Raw genomic sequence first — 15,885 nt, 5'->3', positions numbered from 1 at the left:
ATGATTTTCCTATGTGGATCAATACCCGGGTACCCCATCTTTATAGATTACCTTACCTTCCCCTTTACTTTTGCTCTCTTTCTGGTTGTTTTACTTTTGAGAATTGAATCTTGTCACACATATCACTATTCATCTTTCATATAGTTATAAAGCAAATTAAGTATTTTTATTCCCTTTTCCCGGTGGATACGATACCCCACTAACCTGGGATTTATTACTTCAACAACTCCGTGTACTTGTGGGGAGCCTTGTCACCCTCCATGTAGGTTTAAGCCGAAGAAGAGTAGGCTTACTCCCAAATGAGATTTCCTCATAATTAATGCAATCGTAGGAATTTGGATTTGGAAGAAATTCCTATCTATGTTCGTATGGGATTAGGATTCAATCGCCGAGAAATTGGGGTTGTTCTAATCTTGGAAACTCATGGTCCATTTAACCCTTGCATCTTTTATTCGTCATTCATGTTTCATGATAACCCCTCAAGGGGATCTGCATCCATAGGCCTTTGCATTACATTTAGTTTCTTGCTTGCTTATTTCTTGTTCTCTCTAATTTGTTGATAATCTTGTTTTAATTTTTATTGCACCTAGTAGAGTAAATTCCCTCACTTGAGATCTTAGGCTAGATAATTGCTCGAGAAGGAGTACTAGGAGATCCTTAGCCCCGTGGAAAATGATCCTCGTGTTTTCACACAAGGTATTACTTGGCGATCCCGTACACTTGCGGAGAAGCAATCATCGGTCATCTGGCTTTCCAAGCCTGAAGCTCTATTCTCCATGTTCGGGGCTTGTTGTTGTTGAAAACCTAGTGGTTCTATGGCCTTTTGCTAGCCTTGGTTACTCCATGAGAAATTGGTGTGGTTCCTCCACCCTTGGTGGTAGGTGTTACTATAAGGATTACCTTGTACCCTTCCCGAATTGCCCACAAAATCTACTTGTTCAGTCAGGGCTGAAGTAGCAATTGAAATAGGACAGTCAGACGGCATATGTGAACCACCACAACCATCATAACTCGTGATCGCAGCTACCCTCGGTGAAGTCAATATATGCAATTTCTTGCTCAATGCCTCTACTTGGGCTGTTAAGGATGTAACCGCATCAATTTCATGGAGTCCGGCCACTTTCTACTTTTCCCTTGCATTCCATTGGTAACTGTTCATGACCATTTCCTCTACCAACTGTCGAGCTTCTTCAAGGGGTATTGTTCCCCATTGTACCTCCTGCGGTGGCATCTAGAGGTTGTCTAGTACTTGGATTCAACCCGTTGTAAAAAGTCTAAATGATCATCCATTTAGGGAAACCATGCTATGGACACTTCTGTAAGAGGTCCTTGAAACGTTCTGATGTCTCCAACAAGGATTTAAGCTCCATATGAACAAATGATGATATTTCATTACGAAGCTTCACCGATTTCCCCGAAGGGAAGTATCTTGTAATTAAAGCTTCGACCATTTCATTCCATGTCACGATGGATGCTCGTTGTAAAGAATGTAGCCACTGCTTTACTCTTCCTTTAAGAGTGAATGGGAAAGCCTTCAATCTTATAGCATCATCTATAACACCGTTAATCTTTAGCATGTCACAAACTTCCAAAAAGTTTTCAATATGGTTGTTTGGATCCTCATCAGCTAAACCATTGAACTGGGCTGACTACTATATCATTTGGATGAATGTTAGCTTTAGCTCAAAGTTCGTAGCTATAATCAGGGGCTGATAAGTGTCTAATTATATGTATTATAGTATATGTATTTGATACTTCTAGCATGTATTTTTATATAAATAGATGCCTATTTTGTGCTTAATTGACTACTATTTGCTTTGTAGGGCATGAAAATGCCATGGAAGACACAAAGATATGATTTGGGTGGAAAAAGGGAAGAAAACCATGTCGTGGTAGTGCAGTATATTTACTGTAGTAGATTTCTGTAGTTGGATTACTGCAGTAGTGGTACTATACCAAGATTACTATAGCAACCACTATAGCACCTGGATGATTTTTGAATCAGGAATTGATTAAAGCCATAAGCCCTCAATGCTGCCAGAGATTGACCCCGAGATGAATACTGTAGCAAGAAAAGATTGGGTTTTGCTTGGTTCATACAGCCTCAATGAGGCCACCATTGACCCCCTCATAGAACCCCCTCGTTGACCCCGGGATTGACCCCACGATACATTGTTTTGGGGCATGATAAAAGGGCTCTTCGAGGGCAAATCAAGGAGACTTTTCCTCGGCTGTTTGGGCCACCGCCGCCACAGTTTCTTGACTTTTCCAATGCTATGTTTAAGGAGAAGGATAGTAGGTTTCCTCCTATTAGAGATTTTCTTGAACTCATTGCCATCATAGGTGGGTTAATCCGGAAGAGATTTGGATTAACACTTGTATGGGATTAGGGGTTAGCCACCGAGAAATTGGGGTTAACCTATTTATCAAATCTCTAGGTCTTAAATGCCATCAATACACTTTAAACCATCCAAGTTTGAGACTTAATGGCAACCCTAGAGGGATTCTTTGTCCAAACACCGTCTTCTCTTGCTTGACACTCCCTTGTTTATTTATTTATGTGTGTTAGTTACCCGGCCATAGGATTAGCTTAGGTTAGTTTATTTTGTTTTATCTGTTCTTCTTGCTAAGAATTGTAGGATAAATAATAGATGAAAGTGACTAATAATACTTCCTTGGCCCCGTGGAATATGATCCTTGTGTCACTCACAGGGTATTACTTGGCGATCCCGTACACTTGCGAGCAAGCAATCAGTGGCCGTACAATGCTAGATTATGTCCACAATACTGACGGTCTTGCGTAATCACAAAGTGTTCTTTGTTGTTCAGTCTGTTCTGCCATATTGTGAGACCCTTCAACTTCCACTTCATCTAGATTTGACGGTTTTTACATAGGTTCTTTACTTTTTCTTTTGGGTATACGTTCAAGTTCAGGATCACCTTCAATTAATATCAAAGGGTTCCCTTAGGTCATAACCTAGAGCTGTACCAAAATAAAGAAAACAAATCAGAACGATGACAGAATAAGAAGATGTGAAGTAGAATGAATGATGAATCGATAAGATAACAAAGTGCAAAGTATCACTAAATGCCTACTCCCTGGCAAACGGTGCCAAAAACTTGCCAACGCCCCTTGCGTGTGATCCGTAAGTGTACGGCTTTGTCAAAGTAATAAATCCCAAGTAAGTGGGGTATCGTATCCACAGGGAGTAGGGAATAAAAATACTAAAATTGCTACTTAACCAAATGAAGATGAATAATGATTGTTTTGATAAAGTGTAATGTAAGCAAAAAAAAAAAAAAGAAACAAGAACGAGAGGCCCAAGTAAGTGAGAGGAAAAGCAATCGATAGAAGTGGCGTACTCAGACAATGCTCGCCCTAGGACTAATGTTTTAAGTGCAAGACCTACTATTATGCTTCCTAACTAATGCTTAATGAGTCGTGGAAATCCTAAAATGCACGGTCCCAAACCTATGGTCAACCGTGACTAACTTTATACTATGTCCCGGCGGAGAAATTGCTCAGTCTCAAAACCTCACACTGCGCAAAGTTGCATGGAGTTCTAGAGATTCCAAGTGATAAACCCTATTCCTATGTGTAGATCTAACCCTTTGGTCAGGCGAAAGACCCTTAGTCACATTTAAGCCCCAGATACTAAAGTCACTTCAACGCTTCACTCTGTTGCTCACGTAACTAAGTCCCAAAGGAGTTTATTCTTTAGTTCTTCACTCTATTGTAACCACAATAAACTTTAGGAATTGGAGGTAGGATAAATCACACTGGAGATGAAAGGGAACGCTCCGCTACCTCTCGACTCACTCTCTCAACCCTCTCCAATCTAGCTTTGTGTAACCCTCATGGCGTGTCACATATCCATGAAGGTTACCAAGATGAACTCTCAACCCTAGTATCACTCTAAGGGAGAAATCATTCAACAACCATTCATGATTGAAACTCAATTAAAAATATCAATTAAGGAAGGCATAATAAAAGGTCAAAGAAACATTAACATCCTAGGGTTTACAATATCCAAGTACCCACTAGGGGCTTTAGCTCTCCATAGAGCAAGATACAATCAATAATGAAATCGAAAGTAAAATGAAGTAATCCATAGGAAAACCCACTGGTTATCATGTCAATGGTCTTGTGGAGTAGCCATTTCTTCTCTAATGGTCCTATTGTCCGTCCTATGGCACACCTCGCCGGATCGGTGCCGACGAAAACACCCACAATAACCTTCTTCCAAGAGAAGCGTGGTGTCAAATCCATAGGACCACTCCTAAGACTTGCCAAATGACTCTCAAAACTCTAAGGGACGGCCTCTCAAAAGATGGAGAAAAGTTGGAGACAAGGGTGAAAGATTCTTCTAAAAACCTGGCTGAATCGCGGGTTAAATAGGGATGGAATCTGGCCTCCACACGCCCCTGTTGAATTTTTCACATGGGCCTGTGGAATTTCCACACGGGCGTCGGAAATTTCCCCACGCCAGTGTGGATTCTCTGGAAACCTAGTTTTCGGCCGGCTGTAAGCAGTAACTGCTACAGTGTATTTCTACAGTGATTTACTACAATAACCTCCTACAGTGCTCCGCTAAAACACTCCCAATTCCACAGTTTTCACCAAGGCAACATAAACGGGCACACGTTTATGCCGTAGATCGGAATTCTTCTTTAATCAAAATCCTCATTGGTGAAGATCTTGTTATTAATGCACAAGTCGGGATATACAAATGTGACTGCTTTCGTGGCCCTCTAACTCATTGTAATGACTTGAATACATGGAGGTTGGCACACATTCACGTATCTTAGAGCCCCACTTGTGTCTTCACGTTTGTTCCTTCCAAGATTCCACCAAATAGTGCGTTCACGATTTACTTTTGGCTTCTTTTCTTAATACTCAGCTTCACAACCCGAAATGTGTAATAGAACACAAATACACATGTATTAGCGCTTAGTCCTGATAAAAGTAATGTTCATCGTAAGGAAAGAACAATTCGCATTCTTAACATAGAAGCACTTATCAAGCATAATAGTTGGTTTTGCACTTGAAGCGATAATCCTAGGTGGAACAATATCCGACTATCCCACTTCTTATCGATTGCCTTTTCCTCTCACACTTAAGATATACATTGCCCTCAATGTATGCATGCAAGCACAATAAAAAGTATAACACTCAAAAGCATATGTGAAGGTTGGCAATTGAAACAATACCCCCCTGAACTCCTAATGGTACGTTTAATGGAGCTATATTCCTTGAGAGTTGAGTTCCAATGGGTTGTGGAGTACACACAGCCATGTAAAATTCACATTGACCGTGTCCATGACTATTACTCAATTTCCATACTTAGAAGACCATCTGTACGTATACACAAGGGGATTCTGTGAAGCTCAACAAAAACAAAAACAACTCGAGTACATAAAGAAAAAGCAAAGAAATACAACTCGAGACTATGAAAATAAAAGATAAACTCATAAGAAGAATCCTTTCTGAGAAGTACAAGTCCAAACTGAATGCACAAATAAAATACGAAACATAAATGCAAAGAAAATAAAAGACACATCAAGCGTGATTGTCTAGTGCTCTCTCCGGCTCTGCTGCTGCTACAACTAAGGTGGATGGTGCTGCCAGTGATGCCTGAGGAGTGCAGAGTCTCATGACAAAGGGTGATGTCGCATCTCACTCGAGAATCAACTGTAAGATGTCAAGACGCGCCATAACCTCTGTGTGGTTCGTGGCCTGTAGCACTTGCACCTTAGCCAAGACACTCAGTAACACCCCCACAGCACTCTCGAGCCTATCAAAATGATCATGGGCTCAAGGTGGAGAGAATACGCACGAGTGATGGATCCTGTGCTGTTGAAGGTCCCTCTATCCCTGTCTGCACCTGTTGGGGCTCCTGCGCCGGCTAAGACTCATTACTGCAACATTCTCAGCATCTGTTGTCTCTAGTGGGGGCATGTTCAGCACATAAACTCCGTCTCTATGCCTCCTGATCATCCCCATGAGTTTCATCATCTCTAGGCAGAGGGGAGAAGGTACTATAATCGTCTCGGTCCCCCGAATGGTGTCCAAAAGACCCACACCAATCTTGAGTCGGGTGATGTAGGGGCCTGAGAAAATAACTTTGATCCTGGCATACTGATAAGTGCTTGTGCGATATGAGTGCGAAGCGTTCATTCCTTATGTTGAGCATTACTTTTCTCGGGTTTTTACACTAATATGTGTGTTTTTATGTTACTTTCGTGCAGGCAGGGTTGTGAGGGCGAGTATAAAGGAAAGAAGCCAATGTGGAGCACAATGCACTGATTTTGGAGGAAATCTTGCTAAGGTTCAAACGCGAAGACATAGGTCAGGTGTGAGATGCCAGAGTGTGTGCCAACCTCCTCGTATTCTAGTTGGCACATCCATTTGGAGGGGCACAAAGGCAGTCACACTCGAGCATTCTGACTTATACACATAGAACAAGAGCTCCACCACTTGCGTATCATTGAAGAAGCAAGTGATCCACGAAGTGAACGTGTGCCCGTTTGCGTTACCCTGATGAAAGTATGGGTTCGGGAAGTTATGCATACCAGATACTGTAGCAGAGCAATGCAGCAACAATGTAGTAAAGTTCTGTAGTAGAATTGTTCACAGTCGGCCGAGAAAACAGGAATTCAGAGAATCCACACGGGCGTGTGGAAATTATACACGCCCGTGTGGAAATTCCACATGGGCGTGTGAAAGATCCACAGGCCCGTGTAGTCGCCCGATTCCAGCCCTATTTAAAGCTGATTCAGCCCCGATTTTAGTATTCTTTTCTCCATCTTTTCCCCAACTTGAGAGAGGGCTTCAGCTAGGGTTTTGAGAGGTATTGGCTAGGGTTTTGAGAGGTTCTATGGCTCCGACATCGTCATTCCTTAGGAAGAAGGTTGGTAGGCGAGGTTTCATCGAGGCGTATCCTATACCGGATGAGGGAATCCTTGGACGACGAGTAGAGGACTCTCCACAAGACCATCGACACGACCATCAAGGGGGTTTTTCTATGGATTCATTACTTTTACAATCTATTTCTTTGATTGTACTTAGCTCCATGGAGAGCTAAACCCCTAGTGAGTCCTTGGGTATTTGTGAACCCTAGGATGTATTTGTTTCATTGAATCTCTTTATTATGCTTTCAATTAATCGATGTTTATTGCGAGTTCCAACCTTGAATGCTTGATTGTATGAATATTTCCCCTAGAGTGATACTAGGGTTGAGAGTTCTCGTTGGTAACCTTGTGAGTGAGTGACATAGCACGAGCGTTAGACAAAGCTAGGTTGGAGAGGGTTGAGAGGGTGCATCGAGAGGTACAGGAGCGTCCCCTTTCCCCTCCGATGTGATAGATTTGATAAACGCCTAAATGTATGTATTATATATGTATTAATCTTGTATCATTTGTGAATATGTTAATGAATTGATGCCCGTTTTATATCTAAATTGGATATTTCAGTGTTACATTTCTTAAATGAGTCGAACGATGCTAAAAAATGTAAATCGGATGAATTCGACACCAAAAATGGCATTTTTGGGGTCCCAGTACTGTAGCGGCACTGTAGCGGTATTGTAGCAGGTCATTGTTCTTGCTGCGGGCATTTGGCTGTGAGTTTCACGGGTTCCATACGCCCGCATGGGTGCTCGTGAGGTTTGCTGGAAATTCTCAATACTCGGGTCTGTAGCGAAAATACTGTTGGGAAAAACTGTAGCTGAGTACTGTAGCATCGGCATGTTTTCTCGGCATTTAGCTGTGAGCTTCACGGGCTCCATGCACCCACATGGATGCCCGCATGGACTGACGGGATATAAATGAAACCGATTTTTCTAGGGCAAGGGGAGGAGTTTTTGGGAGAATTCTGGGAGCCGATTTTCACCAATCTTTAGGAGGCAAGATCACACGTTTTGGAGAACGGAAATCAAAGGGAGAAGCCCGGTTTTGGCTAGATCTTCGTCGATCTCTTCTTTGGGAGTTTGTAGACGATGAGGGAATCCGCCCCCATCGCGGCGTCCGTGGAAGCATTTCCACCTAGCTTGGCTTGTCTTCCTACTTCTATTGTTTGAGGAAGTTTTCTTATGCCATTTGTAGTTGTTTTCATAGACTTGTTGCTTGTATCTATTTGCATGGACGAGTAGACCACAAGGTCACCGGATGCCGGTGAACCTTGGGGTGAACTTGTGTGTTTGGATGATTTAATTTTGTCTATTGCAATTGTTGTGTATTTGTGATTCATTCTTGGTGCATTTGATGTGTTGCTTACATGAGAACTCTGTAAACCAACTGCTAGGTTGTACTTGGTAGCGTGACCATTGCCCTTGTACTAGACACACCAAGTTTGGAAGGGATTCATGTACGAATACGCCGTGACCATCGGGTATTCTGTACCCCTCCACCATTAGGGCTAGACCAAGTTGTGTTCTGGCCCTAATTAGGGATTTCCCCACTTGTTAATGCAATCGTATGAGGATTTGATCAGAAGAAATTCTGTGTCAATACTTATACTGGATTAGGGGTTAATTGCCGTGACCATCGGGTTGATCTAATTTAGGAAATCTCTAGGTCCAAACCTTCAATTGCATGACATTCTTAGCATCCTTTGCACTTTAGTAGCCCCTAGGGAATCCGCATCCATGACCATTTCTTTCCCCTAATTTTATACCCCTACCTTATCATAGACTCCATTTGTAGTTCTTTTATTTCAAGTAATAGATTAGAGAAACCCTTCGAATCATTCGGCTAGACAATACGCAAAGAGGAAGTAAGAGTAGATTCTTGGGCCCAGGGAATTCGACCCTCTCGTGCTCGCACGAGGGGTATTACTCGATGACTCCGTGCACTTACTGATCGCTAACCTACCTCCATTCCTCGAGTTCTTTGCGGCCACAATAGAGTGAATGTTCTAAGAGATGAACTTCCGCTGGGGCTTAGTTGCGCGTCCAACGGAGTGAAGCGTTGAGGTGATCTTAGTATCTAGGGCTTAATCGTGGTTAGGGACCTTCCACCTGGACCGAAGGGTAAGGTCTATAATTAGGAAGAGATTTATCACTTGGAATCCCAAGAGCTCTTTACAACTCTATGCGAGGGCGAGGTTGAGAGGTTATTTAATCTCTCCTCCGGGACATGTATAGAGTTAGGCATAGTTGACCTTAGATTTTGGACTATGTAATGAAGGATTTCCACGACTCACTATTGCATTGATTAGGAAGCATAATAGAGGGTTCTTGCACTTGAAGCGATCATCCTAGGAGGAACATTATCTGAGTACCCCATCTTTATTGATTGCCTTACTTTCTGCTTTACTCGTGCTCTCTTACTTGTTGATTTTACTTTTGAGAATTGAATCATTGTCACACTTATCACTATTGATCTTTCACATAGCTAAGAAGCGGATTAAGAGTTTTTATTCCCTAATCCCTGTGGATTCGATACCCGCTCACCCGGGATTATTACTTCAACAAACCCGTGCACTTGCAGGATATACACAAGGGGACCTTGTCAAGTTTTTGGTGCCGTTGCAGGGAGTAGGTGTTTAGAGATACTTTGCACTTTGTTTTCTTAACTATTTCACCATACATTCTATTTCATATCTTCTTATTCTATCATCATTCTGATTTCTTTTTCTTTCTTTTTGGGTGCAGCTTCAGGTTATAACTCGAGGGAATCCCTCAATATTGATTGAAGGGGATCCCGAGCTTGAACGTACATGATAAGTGCTTGAGTAGACATATTTTTATATATGTTTTACATGCATTGAGCATCATTTTTACTGTGGTTTATGTCTCATATTATGTATTTGGTGTTCTTTTATGCATATAGGTTGTGAATGCCTTGAAGAGTAAAAAGGAAGCAAAGATAAGCTATAAAGACAGAATGTTGGGAGTTCTTGTTCAATTCAAGGACCAAGACACGAGAGCAGTTCATAAATGTGGAGATGTGTGCCAACTTCCAAGAAGATTCAAGTCAATTCGCTATTTGGAAGGGCACAAACGCAGCCACATCTTCATATTCCTTCTATTTGTGAAGATTGCAAGACCTCTCAAAGATACGTCGATGAAGAAAAGTTTTATAGCCTACCACATGGACGTGTGCCCGGACATGTGGCCTCAAGAGAAGAGTGTTTGGACCGCGTTTCGTGAAAATTACTGTTCATGCGGCCGCGTGGAAACTCCACGCGCCCGCGTGGAAATTCTTGCAGCCCACGTGGGCGCGTGGAAAATCCACACGGGCGCGTGAGGGCACGTGACAAACGCGATCTAAGGCCTATAAATAGCCGTTTTGCCCTATTCTTTCTCATCTTTTGTGTGGCTCTTGAGGGGTGAGACGGCTAGGGTTTGGAGAGGAGGTCTTTGCGGCTTTGGAGGCGCTTCGTCACCAACTTTGATCGATTCCTCCTCCGTCATAGCATCAAGGAAGCCACCGATTAACCTAGCTTCGGAGTGGGTCCTTCAAGACGTCGAAGCTCTCCATCAAGGCCATCAGTTCATATATAAGGGGGTTTATTTCTATGGTTTTAATATACTTTCATTTATTGATGGTGTGTTTTGTATGTTGCTCCATGGAGAGCTAAAACCCTAGAGGGTATTTGGGCTTGTAAACCCTAGGATTCTCATCTTTTTGTAGATTTGCTTAGTGTTTCTATTTAATCCGAGTTTGATTAAGTTTTTAATCTTGTATTCTCATTGCTTGCTTGTTTAATTAATCCTTGTGGTTGATTGGATTTGCATGATTTGTTACTTTGATGTGAGAGAGGTCTCCATTAGAGTTAGAACTTCAAGGTTAAAGAGGGTTGAGAGGGTGAGTCATGAGATAGTGGAGTGTCCCCTCTCCCTTCCGATTGAGTGTATTCTATCTCCGTTTCCCTAAGCTCTATGCAACCATATTTGGTGTGAGGCGTGAGATTAAGAGATTTCTCCTCGGGACCTTGTAGGGGGTTAGGATCCTTCGCCGGGAATTAGGGGTTGGATCAATCTTTAGGAATCGGATACAACTCTTGGAATCCCTAGAGTGCTTTTGCGAGTCATATGTGGTGTGAGGTGTTGAGATTGAGCGATTTCTCCACGGGACCTCGTAGGGGACTAGTATCGGTGATCGGGAGGCCGGATCCGATTATATTTGGATTTCCATGACTTAACTTTACTCATCATAGAAACACTTTGCTTATTCGGTACCTAATACACGAATCCCTAGGGGAGCATTGCCCTGAATACCCCACTTTTTACTCGATTGAGATCTCCATTCATTTTACCCTTGCATATTCGTCTCCGGTATTCATTTCGTCACACATTAGATCACCACACCTTTCCATTTATCATTAGGTTAGAAAGCAAAGAAGAAGTTAGTACTAGTAGCCCTGTTCCTTGTGGATTCGACTACCCACTCACCGGGGTAATTATTACTTCGACACCCGTGCATTTGCGGTTTACACGCATATTCGGACGTGTCAGCAGCCCTTGTCATCCGTTGGCGGCATAGGGTGATCCCCACCCCGCGCGGAGGTGGCGCGACGACCTCTGGATCTCGGCGCGAGGCCGGTCCAACGCTCGTCGCACCCCGCCGCGGTCCGGGGGAGGACGACCGCCGGTCTTCGGCCCGCCGCGCGGAGGGAGGCTAGTCTCTGCGTCCGGTCGTGGGCGCGTGCGCCGGAGCGACTCATTCGCGTGACGCCCAGGCAGGCGTGCCCTCGGCCGGGTGGCCTCGGGCGCAACTTGCGTTCAAAGACTCGATGGTTCACAGGATTCTGCAATTCACACCAAGTATCGCATTTCGCTATGAGATATCCGTTGCCGAGAGTTGTGTGACTCCAGTGTCGTTTCTTTCCTCCGCGCCGGCGCGCGGCGCCCGGCGGGCGCCGCCGCCCGCGCGTCGGGTCGGGACGTCCTTGGCGCTTCCCGCGCCGGTTGTGGGGTCGTGTCCTCCCGCGCCCGCCCCGCCCGTGCCGCCGAGGCGAGCGAGTGCGGCAGACGGCAGCACGCCGCGGGCGGGCGGGGGTGACACGGCGCTCGCCCCCCATGCTCCCCCTGCCCTGGCCGCGCCCCGCGCTTCCACGTGTTCTCGGGTCTTCCGCGTGTTTGCAGCGGGTCTCAACAATGATCCTTCTGCAGGTTCACCTACGGAAACCGTATTACGGCCTCTCCTTCCTCTAAATGATAAGGTTCAGTGGACTTCTCGCGATGTCGCGGGCGGCGAGACCGCCCCCATCGCTGTGATTAGAATACTTCAAAGGACCATTCAATCTGTAGAAGCGACGGGCGGTGTGTACAAAGGGCAGGGACGTAGTCAACGCGAGCTGATGAGTCGCGCTTACTAGGAATTCCTCGTTGAAGACCAACAATTGCAATGATCTATCCCCATCACGATGAAATTTTACAAGATTACCCGGGCCTGTCGGCCAAGGCTATAGACTCGTTGAATACATCAGTGTAGCGGCGTGCGGCCGGAACATCTAAGGGCATCACAGACCTGTTATTGCCTCAAACTTCCGTGGCCTAAACGACCATAGTCCCTCTAAGAAGCTGGCCACGGAGGGATTCCTCCGCATAGCTAGTTAGCAGGCTGAGGTCTCGTTCGTTATCGGAATTAACCAGATAAATCGCTCCACCAACTAAGAACGGCCATGCAACACCACCCATAGAATCAAGAAAGAGCACTCGATCAGTCAATCCTTGCTATGTCCGGACTCGGTAAGTTTCCCCGTGTTGAGACAAATTAAGCCACAGGCTCCACTCCTGGTGGTGCCCTTCCGTCAATTCCTTTAAGTTTCAGCCTTGCGACCATACTCCCCCCGGAAACCAAAGACTTTGATTTCTCATAAGGTGCTGGCGGTGTCCTCAAAGCAACATCCGCCGATCCCTGGTCGGCATCGTTTATGGTTGAGACTAAGATGGTATCTGATTGTCTTTGATCCCCCAACTTTCATTCTTGATCAATGAAAACATCCTTGGCAAATGGTTTCGCAGTGGTTCGTCTTTCATAAATCCAAGAATTTCACTTCTGACTATGAAATACGAATGCCCCTAACTGTCCCTCTTAATCATTACTCCGATCCCGAAGGCCAACACAATAGGACCGGAATCCTATGATGTTATCCCATGCTAATGTATCCAGGCGTGGGCTTTCTTTAAAGCACTCTAATTTTTTTCAAAAGTAGCTGCCGGAGGCACGACCCGACCCGATTAAGGCCGAGTGCATCGCCCGGGCGAGAGGGGCAGGGACGGCGAGTGCACACCGGGAGGCGGACCGACCGGCCTGGCCCAAGGTCCGACTATGAGCTTTTTAACTGCTACAACTTAAATATACGCTATTGGAGCTGGAATTCCCACTACAGCTGGCACCAGACTTGCCCTCCAATGGATCCTCGTTAAGGGATTAAGATTGTACTCTTTCCAATTACCAGACCCGAAGGGCCCGGTATTGTTATTTATTGTCACTACCTCCCCGTGTCAGGATTGATAATCTGCGCGCCTGCTGCCTTCCTTGGATGTGGTAGCCGTTTCTCAGGCTCCCTCTCCGGAATCGAACCCTAATTCTCCGTCACCCGTCACCACCATGGTATGCCCCTATCCTACCATCGAAAGTTGATAGGGCAGAAATTTGAATGATGCGTCGCCGGCACGAGGGCCGTACGATCTGTCAAGTTATCATGAATCATCAGAACGGCGGGGCGAGCCCGCGTCGGCCTTTTATCTAATAAATGCATCCCTTCCGGAAGTCGGGGTTTGTTGCACGTATTAGCTCTAGAATTACTACGGTTATCCGAGTAGCAGGTACCATCAAACAAACTATAACTGATTTAATGAGCCATTCGCAGTTTCACAGTCTGAATTAGTTCATACTTGCACATGCATGGCTTAATCTTTGAGACAAGCATATGACTACGCGCCGCGCCCCGGGCCACTGGGACTGCGGGGGGAGGCGGGTGTGCCGCTCAAGGGGGAGGTCGTCGGGGGGATGCGTGGCGGCTAGCGTCTTTCCTTGAATCCCGGAGGGATGGGGCCAGCGTGCGGGTGACGCGATAGATCGGGGATGACGGGGAGGGACTGCGCCCACCCCCGTGACCGATCATCAATTGGGACATCGATCATCAATTGTTGAGTTCCAACGGGAGCGAACCGCGTGACGGACGGGCGGGGGCCGGGGAGCAATGCCGCCGGGACGGGCGTGGCCAGGCCGCGCCACCCAGAGGTGATCTAACTCTTGTATCGACCGGGCCACGGTGTTCCCGCTCGACTGCGGGTATCGGTAACACAAGCAACAAGCCTCGCCCCCGAGGACGGGCGCGGACGGGGGACCGAATGAGGGGATGTCCTCCCGGCGGTCGGACGCAGCACGACATCGGGCCCGTCGGGGAAAGCCAGTCCGGGACAACTCACGCCCCGACACGGTCACTCGACATGCACGCGCCTCGCCACCCTGCCGCAGCGCCCGGTGACAACCCTAGGGCAGGGTGATGATGGGTAGCGACGCGGTTTGGCACCGAGGCGCGGCGCGAAGGCTCCGCCGAGCACGATCATGAGAGGATGCGGCGGCGCTTGCGCGCATGAGGCGAGGCATCTGACGAGGGGACGGACGAGCGCGCACTTAGCGCGCCTAGGGACGGAGACGGCTAGGGCGATCCGTGAGTGCCTTGCGGTACGCAAGCGGGAGACAAACCGATTAGAGAGACACCGGCGCGCCGCCGCGATCGGCGGGGCGCCGTTGGGGACCGGCCTTGTGCAATGGCGGGTTAGCGCGGCACGATCATGGCGGGCAGAGGGGCACGACGTGCACGGCAAGGCTGAACCGGGGTAACCGGGGGAGGGGCGCTGCCGCCCCGAGCGCGGCTGTGTCATCCGGCCCATGGCCAAGGTTCGCGTGGCTCACCGGCAGCCACCCGGACGTGCCATGGCCGTGCGCGACATGTCCGGGCGATAAGGGGCGCCGCGCGCGCGGACCCTTAGCAAACCCGGCCGAGAGGGACACCGGTGCCACGCCGCGGATGGCGAGGCACCGTTGGGGACCGCCCTTGTGCAATGGCGGGTTAGCGCGGAAACGGGGGCATGGCGAGCACGGCCCGGTAAGACCGGTGTGGCCGAAGGCCGGGTAGCGCCGCCACGAGCGCGGCAGCACCGCCCGGCCACCGGCCAAGTTTCGGGTGGCTCACGGGTAGCCACCCGGATATGCCATGGCCGTGCGCGAAATGTCGCAGACGATGGGGCACGCCGCACGCCCACCCCATGCCCATGTGACCGATAGGGACACCGACGCCTCGCCGCGGACGGCGGGATACCATTGGGGAAAGCCCTTGTGTAGTGGCGGGTTAGCGCGGAAATGGGGGCACGACGCGCACGGCCCGGCAAGACCGGGGTGGCCGAAGGCAGGGCGGCGCCGTCACGAGCGCGCAGCCCCGCCCGGCCACCGGCCAAGTTTCGGGTGGCTCACGGGCAGCCACCCGGACATGCCCTCGCCGTGCGCACCATGTCCCAGGAGATGGGGCGCGCCGCGTGCCCACCCCACGTCCATATGACCGATAGGGACACCGGCGCCTCGCCGCGAACGGCGGGGCACCGTTGGGGACCACCCTTGTGCAATGGCGGGTTAGCGCGAAAATGAACGCGGCACAGCGCCGACGGCCCGGCAAGACCGCGGTGGCCGAAAAGCGGGCAGGCGGGGACGAAAGCACCAGCACCGCCTGGCCACCGGCCGAGTTCCGGGTGGCTCACGGGCAGCCACTCGGACTTGCCATGTCCGTGCGCGCCATGTCCCGGGCGATGGGGCGCGCCTCGCACCCGCCCCACGCCCATGTGACCGAGAGGGACACCGGTGACTCGCTGCGGACGGCGGAGCACGGTTGCGGACCGCCCTTGTGCAATGGCGGGTTAGCGCGGAAACGGG

At 48.0% G+C, this 15,885-nt stretch overlaps 1 pseudogene; it reads right to left on the bottom strand.

Moving 5' to 3' along the window:
* Nucleotides 1-11,455: 11,455 nt before the first annotated feature.
* Nucleotides 11,456-14,852, bottom strand: LOC120263113 (annotated as a pseudogene).
* Nucleotides 14,853-15,885: the final 1,033 nt, after the last annotated feature.

This window comes from Dioscorea cayenensis, chromosome 6 (genome assembly GCF_009730915.1).
Source record: "Dioscorea cayenensis subsp. rotundata cultivar TDr96_F1 chromosome 6, TDr96_F1_v2_PseudoChromosome.rev07_lg8_w22 25.fasta, whole genome shotgun sequence".
Taxonomy (NCBI): domain Eukaryota; kingdom Viridiplantae; phylum Streptophyta; class Magnoliopsida; order Dioscoreales; family Dioscoreaceae; genus Dioscorea; species Dioscorea cayenensis.
Note: the sequence above shows the minus strand (reverse complement) of the source record. Positions and strands in the feature narration are given on the sequence as shown.